The following is a 16,669-nucleotide window of genomic DNA, read 5'->3' as shown; positions in this document are numbered from 1 at the left end:
CGGCTGCCCGCTGAACGTTGCTGTTGCTATGCGGTGGACTCAAGAGTCGGTCACGTGACCGCTGCGACCAATCACGCACGGTGGTACGGTAGAGGGCGGGGTCTGATGGTCGTGGTCTGTTTAGAAAGGGGCGTGGTCTGGGTGGAAAGGGGCGTGGTCTGGGTGGAAAGGGGCGTGGTCTGGGTGGAAAGGGGCGTGGTCTGGGTAGAAAGGGGCGTGGTCTGAGTAGAAAGGGGCGTGGTCTGGTTGGAAAGGGGCGTGGTCTGTGTGGAAAGGGGCGTGGTCTGGGCACGCCGAGTGATAACCGCGATCAGTAGGGGATGAGACAGTGAGACAGTGAAGACAGTGCACCTCGCCTGAGTGTCCGTGAGTATCTACACGTGTCTCTGTGTGTCTGTGTGTCTGTGTGTGTGTGTCTGTGTCTCTGTGTGTCTGTGTGTGAGTCTGTGTGTGTGTGTGTGAGTCTGTGTCTCTGTGTGTCTCTGTGTGTCTGTGTGTCTCTGTGTGTGAGTCTGTGAGTCTGTGTGTGTGTGTGAGTCTGTGTCTCTGTGTGTCTCTGTGTGTCTGTGTGTCTCTGTGTGTCTGTGTGTCTTTGTGTGTGTCTGTGTCTCTGTGTGTCTCTGTGTGTCTGTGTGTCTCTGTGTGTCTGTGTGTCTGTGTGTGTCTGTGTGTGTGTCTGTGTGTGTGTCTGTGTCTCTGTGTGTCTCTGTGTGTCTGTGTGTGTCTGTGTCTCTGTGTGTCTGTGTGTGAGTATCTCTATGTGTCTCTGTGTGTGAGTCTGTGTCTCTGTGTCTCTGTGTGTCTGTGTGTGAGTCTGTCTCTGTGTGTGTGTCTGTGTGTGAGTCTGTGTCTCTGTGTGTCTGTGTGTGTCTGTGTCTCTGTGTTTCTCTGTGTGTCTGTGTGTGAGTCTGTGTCTCTGTGTGTGAGTCTGTGTCTCTGTGTCTCTGTGTGTCTGTGTGTGAGTCTGTCTCTATGTGTGTGTCTGTGTGTGAGTCTGTGTCTCTGTGTGTCTGTGTCTCTGTGTGTGTGTCTGTGTGTGAGTCTGTGTCTCTGTGTGTGAGTCTGTGTCTCTGTGTGTCTGTGTGTGAGTCTGTGTCTCTGTGTGTCTGTGTGTGTCTGTGTCTCTGTGTGTGAGTCTGTGTCTCTGTGTGTGAGTCTGTGTCTCTGTGTGTCTGTGTGTGAGTCTGTGTGTGAGTCTGTGTGTCTGTGTCTCTGTGTGTCTGTGTGTCTGTGTGTGTGTCTGTGTCTCTGTGTGTCTGTGTGTGAGTCTGTGTCTCTGTGTCTCTGTGTGTCTGTGTGTGAGTCTGTGTCTCTGTGTGTCTGTGTGTGAGTCTGTGTCTCTGTGTGTGTGTGTCTGTGAATGTGTCCCTGTGTGTCTGTGAATGTGTCTCTGTGTCTCTGTGTGTGAGTCTGTGTCTCTGTGTGTGTGTGTCTCTGTGAATGTGTCCCTGTGTGTCTGTGAATGTGTCTCTGTGTCTCTGTGTGTGAGTCTGTGTCTCTGTGTATCTGTGTCTCTGTGAATGTGTCTCTGTGTGCCTGTGAATGTGTCCCTGTGTGTCTGTGTGTGAGTCTGTGAGTGAGTCTGTCTCTGTGTGTGTGTGTCTGTGTCTCTGTGTGTGTGTCTGTGTCTCTGTGTGTGAGTCTGTGTCTCTGTGTGTGTGTCTGTGTCTCTGTGTGTGTGTCTGTGTCTCTGTGAGTGAGTCTGTGTCTCTGTGAGTGAGTCTGTGTCTCTATGTCCACCAACACCCGGTGACGATTATCTTGAACCGGTCCTGGGCCTCGCCTAGATCGACTCAGCCTCAGATTTAGTACCTGGCGCGATGTCTGAACATCGCCGTTAAGGAGACAAAGGCGGCCGGGCGTGGTGCTGCTCGCTAACAGCACTTGCCCCCACAGTCCGCCAAGGCTATAGGGGTGACCTTTGTCTCGGCTCGGCTCAAGCTTGAGCCGCTCAGTTGCTTCCCAGCGGCTCCGGCTCAGCCTCGTGGAAATGCTGAGCCTGGCTGGGAGCGTGGCTCTGAGTCGGCTCGAGTTGAGCTTGGCTCTGAGCCGGCTCGAGATCAAGCTTGGCTCTGGCTCTGAGTCGGCTCGAGATCAAGCTTGGCTCTGGCTCTGAGTCGGCTCGAGATCAAGTTTGGCTCTGGCTCTGAGTCGGCTCGAGATCAAGCTTGGCTCTGGCTCTGAGTCGGCTTGAGTTAAGCGTGGCTCTGAACCGGCTCGAGTTGAGCTTGGCTCTGAGTCGGCTCGAGATCAAGCTTGGCTCTGGCTCTGAGTCGGCTCGAGATCAAGCGTGGCTCTGGCTCTGAGTCACCTCGAGATCAAGCTTGGCTCTGGCTCTGAGTCGGCTCGAGATCAAGCTTGGCTCTGGCTCTGAGTCGGCTCGAGATCAAGCGTGGCTCTGGCTCTGAGTCACCTCGAGATCAAGCTTGGCTCTGGCTCTGAGCCGGCTCGAGATCAAGCTTGGCTCTGGCTCTGAGTCACCTCGAGATCAAGCTTGGCTCTGGCTCTGAGTCGGCTCGAGATCAAGCTTGGCTCTGGCTCTGAGTCGGCTCGAGTTGAGCGTGGCTCTGGCTCTGAGTCGGCTCGAGATCAAGCGTGGCTCTGGCTCTGAGTCACCTCGAGATCAAGCTTGGCTCTGGCTCTGAGTCGGCTCGAGATCAAGCTTGGCTCTGGCTCTGAGTCGGCTCGAGATCAAGCGTGGCTCTGGCTCTGAGTCACCTCGAGATCAAGCTTGGCTCTGGCTCTGAGCCGGCTCGAGATCAAGCTTGGCTCTGGCTCTGAGTCACCTCGAGATCAAGCTTGGCTCTGGCTCTGAGTCGGCTCGAGATCAAGCTTGGCTCTGGCTCTGAGTCGGCTCGATTTGAGCGTGGCTCTGGCTCTGAGTCACCTCGAGATCAAGCTTGGCTCTGGCTCTGAGTCGGATCGAGTTCAGTTTGCCTCTGGCTCTGAGTCACCTCGAGATCAAGCGTGGCTCTGGCTCTGAGTCGGCTCGAGATCAAGCTTGGCTCTGGCTCTGAGTCGGCTCGAGATCAAGCTTGGCTCTGAGTCGGCTCGAGATCAAGCTTGGCTCTGGCTCTGAGTCACCTCGAGTTCACCTTGGCTCTGGCTCTGAGTCGGCTCGAGATCAAGCTTGGCTCTGGCTCTGAGCCGGCTCGAGATCAAGCTTGGCTCTGGCTCTGAGTCGGCTTGAGTTAAGCGTGGCTCTGAACCGGCTCGAGTTGAGCTTGGCTCTGAGTCGGCTCGAGATCAAGCTTGGCTTTGGCTCTGAGTCGGCTCGAGATCAAGCGTGGCTCTGGCTCTGAGTCACCTCGAGATCAAGCTTGGCTCTGGCTCTGAGTCGGCTCGAGATCAAGCTTGGCTCTGGCTCTGAGTCGGCTCGAGATCAAGCGTGGCTCTGGCTCTGAGTCACCTCGAGATCAAGCTTGGCTCTGGCTCTGAGCCGGCTCGAGATCAAGCTTGGCTCTGGCTCTGAGTCACCTCGAGATCAAGCTTGGCTCTGGCTCTGAGTCGGCTCGAGATCAAGCTTGGCTCTGGCTCTGAGTCGGCTCGAGTTGAGCGTGGCTCTGGCTCTGAGTCACCTCGAGATCAAGCTTGGCTCTGGCTCTGAGTCGGATCGAGTTCAGCTTGCCTCTGGCTCTGAGTCACCTCGAGATCAAGCGTGGCTCTGGCTCTGAGTCGGCTCGAGATCAAGCTTGGCTCTGGCTCTGAGTCGGCTCGAGATCAAGCTTGGCTCTGGCTCTGAGCTGGCTCGAGTTGAGCTTGGCTCTGGCTCTGAGTTGGCTCGAGTTTGGCGTGGCTCTGAGCCGGCCTGTTTCGATCAGTAGTGTGCGAGGTGCACCTAGCCTGGCACAGGACCTCCGGCGTCATCACCGTCAGCTTGTGAACGACAGCTGCTGCTGGGGTAGTTTTAGAATGCAGTGGGGAGCGGTGGCGCACTGGTTAGCGCACTCCACTGCGAACCCGGCGACCCTGAATGTTCTATTTTCGGCCACGGATAACGTCGGCGTCGAGTGACATCTGAACCGGTGGGTGTTTGGGCATCCCCTGGGTTGACTCGGCCTTAAATGAGTACCACTTTCGCCGTGTGTAAACATTAGCGGTGGGGAGACAAAGGCGGTCGGTGTAGCAGCACTTGCCCCTGCGGTATCTTACTGTCGACACGCGGGATTTGTGTGCCTGTGTGGACACGTTGAGTCTGTTCGGTGGTGTACACGATTATGTAACTGCAGGATGTTTGCGAGGCGTGTGCGTGTGTGTGTGTCTGTGCGCTTGTGTGTGTGTATGTGAGGAGCGGTGGCGCAGCGGTTAGCGCTACGCTGCGCTACGAACCCGGCGACCCGAGTTCGATTCCCGCTCACGGCCGCCAACACCCGGTGACGATTATCTGAACCGGTCCTGCCCCCCCCTTCCTCCTAGGTCGGCTCAGCCTCAAATGAGTACTTGGTGCGGTGTGTAAACATCGCTAGCACTGGGGAGACAAAGGCGGCCGGGCGTGGTGCTGGCCACCCACCCCCTCGTGTGCCACAGAGCCGGCCTTCATAGGTGCTACTCGCCAACAGCACTTGCCCCAACAGTCTGTGCAGGCTTCACGGGGGGGGGGGATCTTTGTCTTTGTGTGTGGGTGTGTGCGTGTATGTGTGTGGGTATGTGTGTGTGTGTGGGTATATGTGTGTGTGGGTATATGTGTGTGTGTGTGGGTATGTGTGTGTATGGGTATGGGGAGCGGTAGTGTAGCGGTTAGCGCGCTGCGCTATGAACCTGGCGACCCGGGTTCGATTCCCGCTCACGGCTAACACCAGTGACGATTATCTGAACCGGTCCTGGGCCTCCCCTAGGTCGACTCAGCCTTAAATGAGTACCTGGTGCGGTGTGTAAACATCGCCACTGGGGAGACAAAGGCGGTCGGGCGTGGTGCTGGCCACCCACCCCCTCGTGTACCGTTCCGGCCTTCATAGGTGCTCGCTAACAGCACTTGCCCCTACAGTCTATTAAGGCTACACGGGGGATCTTTGTTCTGTCTTTGTCTTTGTGGGTATGTGTGTGTGTGTGGGTATGTGTGTGTGTGTGGGTATATGTGTGTGTGTGGGTATGTGTGTGTGTGGGTATGTGTGTGTGTGTGGGTATGTGTGTGTATGGGTATATGTGTGTGTGGGTATGTGTGTGTGTGTGTGTGGGTATGTGTGTGTGTGCGTGTGGGTGTGTTGTCGTGTGTAAGTGTGGTTGTGCGTGTGGGTATGTGTGGGTGTGTGTGGGTATGTGTGTGTGTGGGTATGTGTGTGTGTGTGCGTGTGGGTGTGTTGTCGTGTGTAAGTGTGGTTGTGCGTGTGGGTATGTGTGTGTGTGTGGGTATGTGTGTGTGTGTGGGTATGTGTGTGTGTGTGGGTATGTGTGTGTGTGTGGGTATGTGGGTGTGTGTGTGTATGTGTGTGTATCAAATTTTGGAGGGGGGGGGGGGGGTTCGGGTTTCCCGATCATGGTTACATAACGACCCTGGCACGGTTTGGGTGACTTTCCACCTCGCCCCAACCTCAACTGTGCCAACTCCAACAGCAGCAGCAGCAGCAACAACCACATTCTTTCTAGACCAGCGCTCTTCTTAACTCATTTTCAGGGGGGAGGGGGTGGGGGGCACACGATAAGACACAATCAGTGCGTCTGCCAGGGAGCCTAAGCTTTCTGTTGATGAAACCCGCATTGGAGAGCTTCAAAATAAACTGGATTGATGCGAGGGCTGCCACCACGTCATTTGAAACCATTGTGGGTTTGACAGCAGCATGATGATGGGGGGGGGGGGGGGGTGTTCACATTTGTTGCGCGTTCAATTTGTCGCGCGTTCACATTTGTCGCGCGTTCACATTGTCGCGCGTTCACATTTGTCGCGCGTTCACATTTGTCGCGCGTTCACATTTGTCGCGCGTTCACATTGTCGCGCGTTCACATGTTGTCGCGCGGGTTCACATTTGTCGCGCGTTCACATTTGTCGCGCGTTCACATTTGTCGCGCGTTCACATTTGTCGCGCGTTCACATTACCGTTCACATTTGTCGCGCGTTCACATTTGTCGCGCGTTCACATTTGTCGCGCGTTCACATTTGTCGCGCGTTCACATTTGTCGCGCGTTCACATTGTCGCGCGTTCACATTGTCGCGCGTTCACATTTGTCGCGCGTTCACATTTGTCGCGCGTTCACATTTGTCGCGCGTTCACATTTGTCGCGCGTTCACATTTGTCGCGCGTTCACATTTGTCGCGCGTTCACATTTGTCGCGCGTTCACATTTGTCGCGCGTTCACATTTGTCGCGCGTATCACATTTGTCGCGCGTTCACATTTGTTCGCGCGTTCACATTTGTCGCGCGTTCACATTTGTCGCGCGTTCATCATTTGTCGCGCGTTCACATTTGTCGCGCGTTCACATTTGTCGCGCGTTCACATTTGTCGCGCGTTCACATTTGTCCGCGCGTTCACATTTGTCGCGCGTTCACATTTGTCGCGCGTTCACATTTGTCGCGCGTTCACATTTGTCGCGGCGTTCACATTTGTCGCGCTGTTCACATTTGTCGCGTGTTCACATTTGGCGCGTGTTCACATTTGTCGCGTGTTCACATTTGTCGCGGTTCACATTTGTCGCGTGTTCACATTTGTCGCGGTTCACTTTGTAGCGTGTCACATTTGTCGCGTGTTCACATTTGTCGCGTGTTCACATTTGTCGCGTGTTCACATTTGTCGCGTGTTCACATTTGTCGCGTGTTCACATTTGTCGCGTGTTCACATTTGTCGCGTGTTCACATTTGTCGCGTGTTTCACATTTGTCGCGTGTTCACATTTGTCGCGTGTTCACATTTGTCGCGTGTTCACATTTGTCGCGTGTTCACATTTGTCGCGTGTTCACATTGTCGCGTGTTCACATTTGTCGGCGTTCACATTTGTCGCGTGTTCACATTTGTCGCGTGTTCACAATTTGTCGCGGTGTTCACAATTTGTCGCGTGTTCACATTTGTCGCGTGTTCACATTTGTCGCGTGTTCACATTTGTCGCGTGTTCACATTTGTCGGCGTGTTCACATTTGTCGCGGTTACATTTGTCGCGCGTTTCACATTTGTCGCGCGTTCACATTTGTCGCGCGTTCACATTTGTCGCGCGTTCACATTTGTCGGCCGTTCACAATTTGTCGCGCGTTCACATTGTCGCGCGTTCACATTTGTCGCGCGTTCACATTTGTCGCGCGTTCACATTTGTCTGCGCGTTCACATTTGTCGCGCGTTCACATTGTCGCGCGTTCACATTTGTCGCGCGTTCACATTTGTCGCGCGTTTTCACATTTGTCGCGCGTTCACATTTGTCGCGCGTTCACATTGTCGCGCGTTCACATTTGTCGCGCGTTCACATTTGTCGCGGTTCACCTTTGTCGCGCGTTACATTTGTCGCCGTTCACATTGTCGCGCGTTCACATTTGTCGCGCGTTCACATTTGTCGCGCGTTCACATTTGTCGCGCGTTCACATTTGTCGCGCGTTCCACATTTGTCGCGCGTTCACATTTGTCGCGCGTTCACATTTGTCGCGCGTTCACATTTGTCGCGCGTTCACATTTGTCGCGCGTTCACATTTGTCGCGCGTTCACATTGTCGCGCGGTTCACATTTGCGGCGTTCACATTTGTCGCGCGTTCACATTTGTCGGCGTTCACATTTGTCGCGCGTTCACATTTGTCGCCGGCTTTCAATTTGTCGCGCGTTCACATTTGTCGCGCGTTCACATTTGTCGCGCGTTCACATTTGTCGCGCGTTCACATTTGTCGCGCGTTCACATTTGTCGCGCGTTCACATTTGTCGCGCGTTCACATTTGTCGCGCGTTCACATTGTCGCGCGTTCACATTTGTCGCGCGTTCACATTTGTCGCGCGTTCACATTGGTCGCGCGTTCACATTTGTTCGCGCGGTCACATTTGTCCGCGTTCACATTTGTCGCGCGTTCACGATTTTGTCGCGCGTTCACATTTGTCGCGCGTTCACAATTGTCGCGCGTTCACATTTGTCGCGCGTTCACATTTGTCGCGCGTTCACATTTGTCGCGCGTATCACATTGTTCGCGCGTTCACATTTGTCGCGCGGTTCACATTGTCCGCGGTTCAACATTTGTCGCGCGTTCACATTTGTCGCGCGGTTCACATTTGGCGCGCGTTCACATTTGTTCGCGTGTTCACATTTGTCGCGCGTTCACATTTGTCGCGCGTTCACATTTGTCGCGCGTTCACATTTTGGCGCGCGTTCACATTTGTCGCGCGTTCACATTGTCGCGTGTTCACATTGTCGCGTGTTCACATTTGTCGCGCGTTTCACATTTGTCGCGCGTTCACATTTGTCGCGCGTTCACATTTTGTCGCGCGTGTCACATTGCGTTCACATTTGTCGCGCGTTCACATTTGTCGCGCGTTCACATTTGTCGCGCGTTCACATTTGTCGCGCGTTCACATTTGTCGCGCGTTCACATTTGTCGCGCGTTCACATTTGTCGCGCGTTCACATTTGTCGCGCGTTCACATTTGTCGCGCGTTCACATTTGTCGCGCGTTCACATTTGTCGCGCGTTCACATTTGTCGCGCGTTCACATTTGTCGCGCGTTCACATTTGTCGCGCGTTCACATTTGTCGCGCGTTCACATTTGTCGCGCGTTCACATTTGTCGCGCGTTCACATTTGTCGCGCGTTCACATTTGTCGCGCGTTCACATTTGTCGCGCGTTCACATTTGTCGCGCGTTCACATTTGTCGCGCGTTCACATTTGTCGCGCGTTCACATTTGTCGGCGTTCACATTTGTCGCGCGTTCACATTTGTCGCGCGTTCACATTTGTCGCGCGTTCACATTTGTCGCGCGTTCACATTTGTCGCGCGTTCACATTTGTCGCGCGTTCACATTTGTCGCGCGTTCACATTTGTCGCGCGTTCACATTTGTCGCGCGTTCACATTTGTCGCGCGTTCACATTTGTCGCGCGTTCACATTTGTCGCGCGTTCACATTTGTCGCGCGTTCACATTTGTCGCGCGTTCACATTTGTCGCGCGTTCACATTTGTCGCGCGTTCACATTTGTCGCGCGTTCACATTTGTCGCGCGTTCACATTTGTCGCGCGTTCACATTTGTCGCGCGTTCACATTTGTCGCGCGTTCACATTTGTCGCGCGTTCACATTTGTCGCGCGTTCACATTTGTCGCGCGTTCACATTTGTCGCGCGTTCACATTTGTCGCGCGTTCACATTTGTGGCGCGTTCACATTTGTCGCGCGTTCACATTTGTCGCGCGTTCACATTTGTCGCGCGTTCACATTTGTCGCGCGTTCACATTTGTCGCGCGTTCACATTTGTCGCGTGTTCACATTTGTCGCGTGTTCACATTTGTCGCGCTGTCACATTTGTCGCGGTTCACATTTGTCGCGTGTTCACATTTGTCGCGTGTTCACATTTGTCGCGTGTTCACATTTGTCGCGTGTTCACATTTGTCGCGTGTTCACATTTGTCGCGTGTTCACATTTGTCGCGTGTTCACATTTGTCGCGTGTTCACATTTGTCGCGTGTTCACATTTGTTCGCGTGTTCACATTTGTCGCGTGTTCACATTTGTCGCGTGTTTCACATTGTCGCGTGTTCACATTTGTCGCGTGTTCACATTTGTCGCGTGTTCACATTGTCCGCGTGTTCACATTTGTCGCGTGTTCACATTTGTCCGCGTGTTCACATTTGTCGCGTGTTCACATTTGTCGCGTGTTCACATTTGTCGCGTGTTCACATTTGTCGCGTGTTCACATTTGTCGCGTGTTCACATTTGTCGCGGTTCACATTTGTCGCGTGTTCACATTTGTCGCGTGTTCACATTTGTCGCGTGTTCACATTTGTCGCGTGTTTCACATTTGTCGCGGTTCACATTTGTCGCGTGTCACATTTGTCGCGTGTTCACATTTGTCGCGTGTTCACATTTGTCGCGTGTTCACATTTGTCGCGTGGTTCACATTTGTCGCGTGTTCACATTTGTCGCGTGTTCACATTTGTCGCGTGTTCACATTTGTCGCGTGTTCACATTTGTCGCGTGTTCACATTTGTCGCGTGTTCACATTTGTCGCGTGTTCACATTTGTCCGCGGTTCACATTTGTCGCGTGTTCACATTTGTCGCGTGTTCACATTTGTCGCGCGTTCACATTGTCGCGCGTTCACATTTGTCGCGCGTTCACATTTGTCGCGCGTTCACATTTGTCGCGCGTTCACATTTGTCGCGCGTTCACATTTGTCGCGCGTTCACATTTGTCGCGCGTTCACATTTGTCGCGCGTTCACATTTGTCGCGCGTTCACATTTGTCGCGCGTTCACATTTGTCGCGCGTTCACATTTGTCGCGCGTTCACATTTGTCGCGCGTTCACATTCGCGCGGTTCAATTGTCGCGCGTTCACATTTGTCGCGCGTTCACATTTGTCGCGCGTTTCACATTTTGTCGCGCGTTCACATTTGTCGCGCGTTCACATTTGTCGCGCGTTCACATTTGTCGCGCGTTCACATTTGTCGCAGCGTTCACATTTGTCGCGCGTTCACATTTGTCGCGCGTTCAACATTTGTCGCGCGTTCACATTTGTCGCGCGTTCACATTTGTCGCGCGTTCACATTTGTCGCGCGTTCACATTTGTCGCGCGTTCACATTGTCGCGCGTTCACATTTGTCGCGCGTTCACATTTGTCGCGCGTTCACATTTGTCGCGCGTTCACATTTGTCGGCGCGTTCACATTTGTCGCGCGTTCACATTTGTCGCGCGTTCACATTTGTCGCGCGTTCACATTTGTCGCGCGTTCACATTTGTCGCGCGTTCACATTTGTCGCGCGTTCACATTTGTCGCGCGTTCACATTTGTCGCGCGTTCACATTTGTTGCGTGTTGGCGGCAGAGGACCGCACGTCAGAGGGCGGCACGGTAGGCCCCCAGGGGCCCAACAGTGGCCCACTCGGGCCTGGCGGTGAAGAGCGTCGCTCTAGAGTATCGCCTGCACTCTGAACCCTGACCCTGACCTAAACATCTTCTTGGTTCTTTCGGTAAAGTCACGTAGAATGGAAATAATAAAATAATAAAAATAAAACATAAAATATCTTCTTGGTTCTTTCCTTAAAGTCACGTAGAATGGAAATAATAAAATAATAAAATTGAAACATAATAAATATCTTGTTGGTTCTTTCGGTAAAGTCACGTAGAAGGGAAGTAATAAAATAATAAAAATAAAACATTATAAAATATCTTCTTGGTTCTTTCGGTAAAGTCACGTAGAATGGAAATATAAAATAATAAAAATAAAACATAAAATATCTTATTGGTTCTTTCGTTAAAGTCACGTAGAATGGAAATAATAAAATAATTAAAATAAAACATAATAAAATAATATATATTATTTTTATTATTTTATTACTTCCCTTCTACGTGACTTTACCGAAATAACCAAGAAGATGAATCCCTGCAGTCACGAAAGCTTTAAATCGAAATCTGACCTGTACACTCACCGTAACCCTCGCTCTGCCCTTAACCCCTCATCCTAACTCCGACCTTAATCCTGACCCGAGCCCTAACCCCCTACCCTTAGCTCGAACCCTCACCTTATCCTCTAACTCGGAACCCTTGACCGCAACCTAAGCCATATTGCTGACCAACGCTGACCCTGTTTCTACCACTAAGTCTGCCCTAATCATATTCCTCCCATAATCAACGTTTTTGGGTTTAGATCGCGTTATTTATAAATGTGTCGTAACCCTCCACCACCCGACACGGCCAATCAGTAAAAAAAGTGTCACGTTGACAAAAGACAAATAGTTCACTGCTTTAGCCCCACACCGGTGTGTTGAAGCGTGAAACCACAACATTTACAATTTGAGTAGCGCGACGTTTCGCTGGTAATTGCATCCAGCATCATCGGGCAATTCGCCAGAATGGTGAGGCTCTGCTGTGTCTCCCGTTCTTATATAGAGCAGCAGCAGCAGGGTGACGTCATCATCAACTCATATTCCTCCCACGAACTCGGCCCGAACCTAACAGCAACCCTAACTCTTGACCCTTCTCGTACCACTCCTGGCGCCACGGCCCATGCCAACTCTTTGTACGCAGCGTGGACGGGCGGTGCTTATTCTGTACGATTTAATTGTTTACGTACATGATGTTTAGATTTGTGCACGATACATTTCGGGCGCATCTTGTAATTGTATTGCTTGTCACGGTCGAACCCAAATCAAGACCCGATTGGCTCACGGGGTAAATCCTAATCAATGAATTGAACTCTCACCTCTTTTCCAATGATGTTTAGATTTGTGCACGATACATTTTGGGTGCATCTTGTAATTGTATCGCTTGTTGCGGTCGAACCCAAATCAAGAGCCGATTGGCTCACGGGGTAAGTCCTAATCAATGAATTGAACTCTCACCTCTTTTCCAATGATGTTTAGATTTGTGTACAATACATTTCGGGCGCATCTTGTAATTGTATTGCTTGTCGCGGTCGAACCCAAATCAAGAGCCGATTGGCTCACGGGGTAAGTCCTAATCAATGAACTGAGCTCTCACCTCTTAATTCTAGATTTGAAGCTTTCGCGACTGCAAGGATGCATACTCTTATTTTTTTCGGTAAAGTCACGTAGGTAAAAAAATGAAATGAATAAAAATAAAAGGATAAAAATTAACCCGTAAAAACAAAGTTTTTCACTATAAACCCTTTATATGCGTGGCGGCTAGAGTCCTCTCGTCCTCTGGCTTGAGATGGCTGCCACCTATGGGTCAGATGATTGTCTGCCACCATTAAGCAATTGGTAATTAAATATTTTAAAAAAATTTCTCGAAACAGTGTAAAATTTTGGAAAAAAAATTTTCACGAACATTTTTTTTCACGAACATTAATTGTCACGCACAACGAGTCTGTGTGCAAAATGTCAGCTCGATTGGATCACGGGAAGTGGGTTAAAAAAAGACCGAAAGATTTGCACGGATTTGCACGGTCGTAAGCAAGCAAGCAAGCACGCAAGCAAGTGAACTTAATATAAAGGATTTAAAAATCACCTTTTCTCCCCCCCCACTCGCCCCCCCTCCACTCCATCCCTCCTGTGCAGGCCCCGCAGGCGCTGTGTGCTTGCCGAGGAAGACGGCCCCGGAGCGGAGGGGGGGAGGAGTCGGAGGGGGGCACAGCGGCGACAGTGGCGACGATGGCCTCCATCCCCGTGGGCAGCCTCGTGGCCAAGAACGACTACTACCGGAGTGCGTCGCCGCCCCTCACATCACCTGCCCTCACCTGCCCCTCACCTGCCCTCACCTGCCCCTCACCTGCACCTCACCTCACCTGCCTTGCCATCACCTGCCCCTCACCTGCCCTCACCTGCACCTCACCTGCCCCTCACCTGCCCTCACCTGCCCCTCACCTGCCCCTCACCTGCCCCTCACCTGCCTTGCCATCACCTGCCCCTCACCTCACCTGCCCTCTCCTCACCTGCCCCTCACCTGCCCCTCACCTGCCCCTCACCTGCCCTCACCTGCCCCTCACCTGCCCTCACCTGCCTGCCTTTACCTGCCCCTCACCTCACCTGCCCTCTCCTCACCTGCCCCTCACCTGCCCCTCACCTGCCCCTCACCTGCCCCTCACCTCCCCTCTACTCACCTTACGTGCCCTCACCTGCCTTGCCATCACCTGTTCTACCCTCACCTCCATTCACCTGCTCTCACCTGCCCTCTCCTCACCTGCCCTCACCTGCCCTCACCTGCCCTCACCTGCCCTCTCTCCCCTCACCTGCCCTGCCCTTACCTTCCCCCCGTCCAGCTTGGGGAGACAAAGGCGGCCGGGCGTGGTGCTGCCCCCCACCCCCTCGTGTGCCGTGCCGGCCTTCACAGGTGCTGCTTGCTAACAGCACTTGCCCCAACAGTCTGTTAAGGCTACGCGGGGGACCTTTGTCTGTGTGCAGAGCGTCTGGGTTCCGCTTCCAGCGTGTCGTCCTGTGGCTCCACCAGCAGCAACGAACATCTGGAGGGCGCTCAGCACCCTCACCACCACCATCACCCCGGTGAGTGCACACACCACACACTCACCACACACTCACACACACCACACACTCACCATACACTCACACACTCACCACCCTCACCACCACAACCCCGGTGAGTACACACACCACACACACTCACCACACACTCACCACACACTCACCACACACTCACTCACCACACACTCACCACACACTCACCACACTCACCCCGGTGAGTACACACACCACACACTCACACACCACACACACACTCACCACACACACACACCACACACTCACCACACACACACTCAGCACCCTCACCACCATCACCCCGGTGAGTACACTCACCACACACTCACACACCACACACACTCACACACTCACCACACACTCACACACTCACCACCCTCACCACCACCACCCCGGTGAGTACACACACTCACCACACACACTCACCACACACTCTCCACCCACACACACTCACACACCACACACACACTCACCATACACTCACCACACACACTCACCACCACCACCCCGGTGAGTACACTCACCACACACACTCACTACACACTCACTAACACTCACTCACACTCACCACCCTCACCACCATCACCCCGGTGAGGACACTCACCACACACACTCACCACACACTCACCACACACACCCACACACTCACCACACACTCACACACTCACTCACACACTCACCACACACTCACCACACACTCACCACACACTCACACACTCACCACACACTCACACTGACCACACACACACACCACACACACTCACCACACACCCACACACACACCACACACACCACACACTCACCACACACACCACACACTCACACACACTCACACACTCACTCACCACACACACACTCACCACCCTCACCACCATCACCCCCGTGAGCACACTCACCACACACACACACCACACACTCACCACACACTCACCACACACACACACACTCACCACACAACACTCACCACACACTCACTCACACTCACTCACACTCACCACCATCACCCCGGTGAGGACACTCACCACACACACTACCCCACACACACTCACTCACCACACACACACCACACACACCACACACTCACCACACACACCACACACTCACCACACACTCACCACACACTCACCACACACACACCACACACACACACTCACCACACACTCACCACACACACACCACACTCACCACACACTCACCACACACTCACCACACACACACACTCACCACACACACTCACCACACACACACCACACACACACACTCACCACACACTCACTCACACTCACTCACACTCACCACCATCACCCCGGTGAGTACACTCACCACACACACTCGCCACACACTCACTCACCACACACACTCACCACACACACTCACCACACACACTCACCACACACACACTCACCACACACACTCACCACCATCACCCCGGTGAGTACACTCACCACACACACTCGCCACACACACACCATACACACGCCACACTCACCACACCACACCACACACTCACCACACACACACCACACACACACCACACACACTCACCACACACACTCACACTCACCACACACACCACCACACACACTCACCACCCTCATCCCGGTGAGTACACTCACCACACACACACACCACACACTCACCACACACTCACCACACACACACCACACACACTCACCACCATCACCCCCGGCGAGTACACTCACCACACACACACCACACACACACACACCACACACACACCACACACCACACACACACTCACCACACACACACCACACACACACCACCACCACATACCACACACACACTCACCACACACACACCACACACACACACACCACACACACACCACACACACACTCACCACACACACACCACACACTCACCACACACACACCACACACTCACCACACACACACACTCACCACACACACACACACTCACCACACTCACCACCATCACCCTGGTGAGTACACTCACCACACACACACCACACACTCACACTCACCACACACACATCACACAAACACATTCACCACACACACACCACACACACACACTCACCACCCTCACCACCATCACCCCGTTGAGTACACTCACCACACACACACACCACACACACACCACACACTCACTCACCCCACACACACCACACACACACCACACACACACCACACACACTCACCACACACTCACCACACACTCACTCACCCCACACACACCACACACACACCACACACACACCACACACACACCACACACACACCACACACACACACACCACACACTCACCACACACACACCACACACACACCACACACGCTTACCGCACACACACGCTCACCACACACACACCACACACTCACTCACCACACACACACACTCACCACACACGCACACGCTCACCACACACACACGCTCACCACACAAACACGTTCACCACACACACACGCTCACCACACACACACTCACCACACGCACACCACACGCTCACCACACACATACACCACACATACGCTCACCACACACACACAAAGATCTGGACACATTCTCACCAGTGAGCTCCTCCGACAGTCTGCATTAGCCGGGTCATGTAGCCCACATGCCCAGCTACAGCATG

The 16,669-nt window shown here is 53.2% G+C and overlaps 1 long non-coding RNA gene across 1 annotated transcript in view; it reads left to right on the top strand.

Moving 5' to 3' along the window:
* The first annotated feature begins 296 nt into the window (after positions 1-296).
* LOC133340541 (uncharacterized) overlaps positions 297-16,669 on the top strand; it is a 24,881-nt gene continuing 8,508 nt past the window's right edge. Inside the window, exons 1-3 of the long non-coding RNA XR_009754914.1 lie at positions 297-366; positions 13,114-13,258; positions 13,957-14,055. This is a non-coding gene — a long non-coding RNA (uncharacterized LOC133340541). The remainder of the gene's footprint in view (positions 367-13,113; positions 13,259-13,956; positions 14,056-16,669) is intronic.

The sequence above is a fragment of the Lethenteron reissneri genome, chromosome 10 (assembly GCF_015708825.2).
Source record: "Lethenteron reissneri isolate LAM-NWPU_2019-01 chromosome 10, ASM1570882v1, whole genome shotgun sequence".
NCBI classification, from domain to species: domain Eukaryota; kingdom Metazoa; phylum Chordata; class Hyperoartia; order Petromyzontiformes; family Petromyzontidae; genus Lethenteron; species Lethenteron reissneri.
This window is presented reverse-complemented; position numbering and strand designations above follow the sequence as displayed.